Here is a 6,490-nt window from a genome sequence, read left to right as displayed (position 1 = left end):
GGGATCAAACACTATGTTCGACGCTTTGGTGTCTCATTAATGAAGATTATTCTTTTCATGGAAGTGAACGTTCCCATCGACAGTGAGACATTTATGGTGGTTTCGTTAATCTTAAAGCTGTGCAACTTCAACTTAGTCTTTAGTAGGTGTTCTCAGAGTGCGTAAGTGTGTGCGCCAACATTGTAATCGGTGTTTCTCAGAAAATAGCCCCCTTATATTTAGGAAACTGGAATGGGACCTCTTATTTGAATGTGACAACAACGAGGCCCTACTCTAATCTAAAATTATTGATTAAGAAAAAAATGGTAGTAGTACTGACTAACTTTTCAGGTTGAGTTGCAAAGACGAACATGCAATTTTATTAGGGTATAAAGGGAAATAATCCAACCTTCATGTATGGAATTTTCTGAAAATAAAAGAAAGGTACGGAGTCATAAAGTAGCATATTCTAGTTTAATTTTCTTGATATGGAAGATGTTGTCATGTGAGTAAATTGCAAATCATAGGAGCGGCTGCTCGATGGGAAGATCGGAAGTCCTTTTTCTCTACTTGCCTGCCAAAGGATGCGACGACTGCAACAAGATGATTGCAATCCTATCATCCAAGGAGTAGACCGCCACACGAGAGCAATACCATTCCTAACTTTTCCCATTAGGCCCCGCTTGGAATGTTGTTTTTCTGCCACCCCTGTAACATTTTACACCTGTATTATACTAGCCTCCAACCGAATACATGCCACAGGGTTGTATTTCCATTCCGCTTCTAGCCTCCGCTTGGAATGTTGTTTTTCTGCCACCCCTGTAAGTTGGCTCCAGTTGAGGACGGGGCGTTGACCTGTTGGCTGGGCAGCTGGGGTAGCTGCCAACCCACCCAAATTCAAGCCCCGGCTTTGACATGCGGTGCTCACGGAGTTTCTTCTATAAAAAATGACAACAAGGGTTAGCCCTTGGGTTGGTCTCATTTTTTTTTTGTAAGTTGGCTCCAGTTTCAATCCGGTTGTAAAATATACATGGCACCCAAGTTACAACACTATATATATGTTCAAATTTGCATGGCACCCAAATGTATAGCTTTTCAACAGCACAGACTTTCTAATACACACGTACAGAATTTTCAACAGCACAGACTGCACTTCCACACAAATTGAACAGGTATAAAATGAGCTAATTTTTTTTATTTATATAACAGTACAACAACATAAAAAAAGGATAATATTTTTGCAATCATCCATTTGAACATAGTTCCAATAACTCATAGTGCTCAAAGTCAGTAGTTTAATTTACAAATTTATTGAGGCATACTTGTCTCGTCTCATCCGCATGCTACATAACCAAATTTATTGAGGCAATTGTTCAATCATTGTGCGCTTAGACATAAAATATTTCAGGAAGATTATTGATTGCTTCATGGACTCGGGTAATCATAGAATCATGTGAAAGGACATCCTGAAAAGAAAAAAATGAAAAACATTAGCTATGTAAGAACACTTTGTGCTCTATGAAGGATACCAGCCACACATGTCAAGAACAACCATGTATGTCAAAAAGATTAGCACAAAATCCTGAATTACCAAGGGGAGCCAGATGGTACAAGGTAGCCATAGCATGTCACTAAATTTAAAGAAACCATATTATTTTTCAAAAAACACCGATATGAAGAAACAACATGGCAGCAATATAAACAACATCTTAAATAAGAAAAGATGTTCTAGACAGCAGCAGGTCTATATGATTTTGAATGCAAAAATGATAGCTCCAAGAATTGCAAGTTCTCAACACAGGTCTATTGTGGATAATAACAAACATGTCCAGAATATTATGTTACTCCCTCCCACTAGCGGAGCCTCGTTGAGGCCAAAGGGACTCCAGGAGCAAGCAAGGTATGCTTCACCTAATGGAAATAAAAGGAGCAAGGACAATACCTATGATCAGAGCACCAGATTGATTAGGAATACTGCCAGATGAAAACCGAGCTGCAAAGGAATACTCGCTCAACTAAGCCTTACAAACTTATCTTTAGTATAATCCCTAGTTGAAACCTATCTGTCAGCATACGATAACTCGCATTCCTGGAAAGCATGTACATAAACATCCCTAGTTGCTCTTCAACGCTAACTCCTTTTGAATTTCGTAGAATATTTTTGGATCTAAGATGGTCGCATAGAGCTTGGAAGATGTGGGATTCCATCCTAAGAATATCAAGGCACCGTTGAGGGTGGCCATCCAATATTTCTCTGATATACTTACCCCCCGTAAGAATGGATGTGTTCATCGGATTTTTTTTTCTCTCATAGAAGATATACAATATAATGTTGTGAAGACAAGACCCACTAATCCATGATGAGTGGACATGCATATGGGGATCACCATATTACTCTGCCAACAAATACTACACCTTCTATTTCAAGGACATTCAAGCACATCAAGCCTACACTTGGATTTGGAAATCCAAAGCAACAATGAAAGTCAAAGTTTTTGGTTGGTTGCTCCTCTCTGATAAGCTCAACACTAGAAATGTGCTAAAGAGAAGACACTATAACATTGGGAACGACTTCGGGTGCCTACTATGTGCAACATGCTTAGAAGAAACTGTGGAGCATCTCTTCTTCGAATGCTCTTTTAGTCTCAACTGCTGGACTGAACTTGGCATGCAGGGCTGCAGCCAAGGTACACGTCTCCAATGGGTTGAATCAGCAAGAAATTCATGGAGTAGACCACTACTGTTCATGTAGATCTTCCTTCAATCTGCTTGCAGCATTTGGAAAGAACGAAACAATAAGCACTTCAGAGGGATACCACCAAGAAACTCCTGGCTTTCTAGACTGAAAGAAGACTTCGTCTCTCCTAACTTATAGTACAGTACTCTTTCTTATTAATTTATTACACAGTAGGAGCCTCTCCTACTGTTTCAGGTGTCAAAAAAAGTGCTCCGAACATGTCAGAGGAGGACAAGTCCTGAGATCTGAGCTGGGAAGATGCCACGTATGCTGGGTAGCAGGTACATGATCTGCTTGAGGAAGAGGCTGTGGGAGCGGCAATCACCGGAGAGAGGCATAGGAAGTCAAGGATGGGAGGGACGCTATGGATTCCTCCCCCAGGGATTATGCCAGGATCTCGGGGGGTTCTGGACAACCAAACAAGCCGTTGACAGAAAGAGAAACAGGAGGACACACATACCTCATGCAGTCACGCAACAGGGCGTAGGTGTGGGTCGTGCCGGGGAGCTGGTGGAAGCTCTGCTATGGCAGCGAGCTCCACATCCCCGCCGCCACCGTCGTTTCCTGGGTCGCTTCGCTCCTGCTTGAGAAACATCTTCAGCAGGATGTAAATTCCACCCAACACAACAATCACAAGGACAGCAACACCTAAGATGATGATGTGGGCGATTCCAAGGATCTCCCAGAAAGTGAGGCCCGCTGGAGGTGCTGGAGGGGGAAGAAACTGAATTGAATCATATGGAAGACGTGGTGCACCGGCAGCCATGAGACAGAGAGAAAGAGAGAGAGGGAGAGAAAGAAGGAAGAGGAGTCCTTGCGCTGAGAACACTAGCACTATCAGTAGCTAAACTCAGCGATGATAACGCCTGCTGTTTCCTAAAACATCAAAAAACAAGAAACACTCATTTCCTAAAACATATCTTGGGAGAAGTTTTGACGGCAACCTACGTGGCCTAGCCATAAAGAAAGAACAGCAACACTACACTGGACAGAGAGAGAGAGAGAGAGAGAGAGAGAGAGAGAGAGAGAGAGAGAGAGAGAGAGGCGTGGAGAGAAGCCATTAGTAGCAGGCTGGGCAAACTAGAATCATCAATAAGCTAAACTCAGTATGACAGCACCTGCTGCTTTCTAGAATAGCAAAAGGTGGTATTTGGGCATATAAAGATAAAGTGTACATGCAAAAATAGATATTACATGGTTCTTTGTTTTTAACTAGAATTAAACTGCACTAAAGGAAAGATGGTAAGTCTTCCATTCATTGAAGTGGCAAATGATCAAGAAAGCACCAAATCGAGCAAGACTAGTCATCATACAGTAGAATAACATCAATGCTGAAATGACTAAGCTATGATCAGAAGCAGAAACAACATTACAGCAAATTGCCAACATTGTACAATTCCGAGATACTTCTCGAGATTGTTGACAAATCATCATGCAACTATCAGTAAGTGCAGCCAGTATTGAGGGGACGAAAAAATAGAGTACCAGCCTATAGATCAGCATATCATTTCAAATTAACAGCCACAAAGACTTCAAGTGCAAGTGCAAAAGAACACAATGCAGTCTTACACCTACTCATATTGATTGCAAAGGCAGAAATGGTGCAACTGCAAGTGCGAATGAACAGCCCTGACCTTGTTATACTCTCAAGTATCTCCAGCTGCTCTATATAGTTCCACTTCCACCATCATGATAGATGGGGAAACTTAAAAGATAAAAAAACAGAGCAAAATTAGTAGGACAAAGGAAGAGCACTAAGGGGGCATTCCATGGAAAGAATCAATAAACAATTATATTAGTAAGATTGAAATTTGAGAAATCATTACTCGGTTCAATATAGCTTGTGCATGCTAATGTACAAATGTGTATGCATATGCACATAACTACTTGTAGAGAGTTATGTACATATTTCCCCATCATTTCTATAATTTAGTCTAGAAACTGGTTTATGGTATATGTGGTTGCTGTACAACAGGAAAAACTACAAAATCTCATCTGAATGGATGCAGGACGCTACAATATAACTTGCATCGAATCATTTTTACAATACTCTGGTTTATAGATAGTCTGCAGTACATAATTCTGGCAGTTGAATTTATGAACATAACTTGCTATTCAAACTTCAAAATAACTATACACTTATTATGTATTTCCTTAATAATAAGTTCAAATCATCCATGATGTTGAATGCTGATCAAAAGTTAACTACACGTCATGTGAAGTCTGAAACCCTGGTCAAAAGTTACATCTATGTCTTTGAACATTGAAGATGGCCGGAGGAAAAAAGTAAAGAATAGTAACCAACACAGAAACGAAAGGGGGTGGTTTCACATTATTACTCAAAATCACCAAAAGTTCAACAAACAAGCATGAACCTTCGAATCAGCCTACCTTCATGGAATATTGTCCCTATAATTTTACTTTGACATCAGCACGGCAATCCAGATTGTCACAAAGAAACCTGCACAAAACAGCCAGAAATCAAACTCAGCATTCCACCATTTCCTCCAAAAACTTTACAATGTTGAATGTGACCCTACTACCCAGATCTATGACCAAACAAAACAAACACAGAGTCCTTACGGAGTCTCATACAAAAATACAGCCGCAGTAATCGCATCATCTGCGCTCGTGCAGCAGGGAGAAAAATAAAAAGGCTATGACAGAATAGCCTTACTTCATCTGTTTCATAATGTATGTCTGGCATTGGTTGAAATGGATCATGGTTGCCACTATTACATAGATAGACATACTGGTATTTTCCTGTCTAATGGGAGTAAGTACGGTCTGACTATCAAATATTGCTTAAGTTCAGTACTACCCAGGTAGCGGGCTGTCACAGATTGTGAAATGATGATAGTTGCAAACAAGCAAAAGAACATTTGCACAAATTGTTACAGACAACCAATACATCCATGAACAACTCTATCTCCCCTAAATGTAATTCACTAATCGATTAGTAGCATCATCTTAGAAAAACTAATTGCAAAGACTAAAGAGTAGATAGAGAGGAGGAGGAGGAGGAGGAGGAGGAGGAGTCCTACTCCTAAACTGAGAACACTAGCACTATCAGTAAGCTAAACTCGCCGATGATAACATATGTTTCCTAAAACATCAAAAAACAACAAACACTCATTTCCTAAAACATATCTGGGAGAAGTTTTGATGGCAACCAACCTGTGCTATCCATAAAGCAAGAGCAGCAACACTACACTGGAAAGAGAGAGAGAGAGAGAGAGAGAGAGGAGGGGCTGCTGCTTTCTAGAATAGCAAAAGGTGGTATTTGAGCATATAAAGATAAAGTGTACAAACAAAAATGATATTACATGGTTCTTTGTTTTTAACTAGAATTAAACTACAGCAAAGGAAAGATGGTAAGTCTTCATTGAAGTGGCAAATGCACTACCTGACCTAGCGAAGCTCAAGAAAGCAGCAAATCAAGCAAGACTAATCATGATACGATACAATAAAATCAATGCTGAATTGACTAAGCTGTGATCAGCGGGAGAAAGATTACAACAAATTGCCAACATTGTACAATTCCAAGCAGTGGCGAATCCAGAAAGAAAATGGAGGGTGGGCTCAAAGTTAACGGCGAAAAAAATGAAATGTTTGTTTGAAGAAAAACAACATCATCTCGTAATTCTTTTGTCCAAATAAGCTGAGACTTTCCCAAATTACTACTGGAAACATGTAGTATTTAGTGGAAAATTTCTGGAACTTTTGAAAAATATTAAATTTTGAACCAAATTTTGAATCTGCTTAGCTAAATAG

General features: G+C 40.0%; 1 long non-coding RNA gene across 1 annotated transcript; it reads right to left on the bottom strand.

The window, feature by feature from the left end:
* Window positions 1-1,159: 1,159 nt before the first annotated feature.
* On the bottom strand, window positions 1,160-5,177 carry LOC123125794 (uncharacterized). The gene is made up of 3 exons (XR_006461491.1): window positions 5,108-5,177; window positions 4,351-4,421; window positions 1,160-1,445 (listed from the first exon to the last, which is right to left on the bottom strand). It is a non-coding gene; the product is annotated as an uncharacterized lncRNA (long non-coding RNA).
* Window positions 5,178-6,490: the final 1,313 nt, after the last annotated feature.

This window comes from Triticum aestivum, chromosome 5D (genome assembly GCF_018294505.1).
Source record: "Triticum aestivum cultivar Chinese Spring chromosome 5D, IWGSC CS RefSeq v2.1, whole genome shotgun sequence".
Classification (NCBI taxonomy): domain Eukaryota; kingdom Viridiplantae; phylum Streptophyta; class Magnoliopsida; order Poales; family Poaceae; genus Triticum; species Triticum aestivum.
The sequence above is the reverse complement of the archived record's forward strand: the minus strand, read 5'-3'. Positions and strand labels throughout refer to the sequence as shown.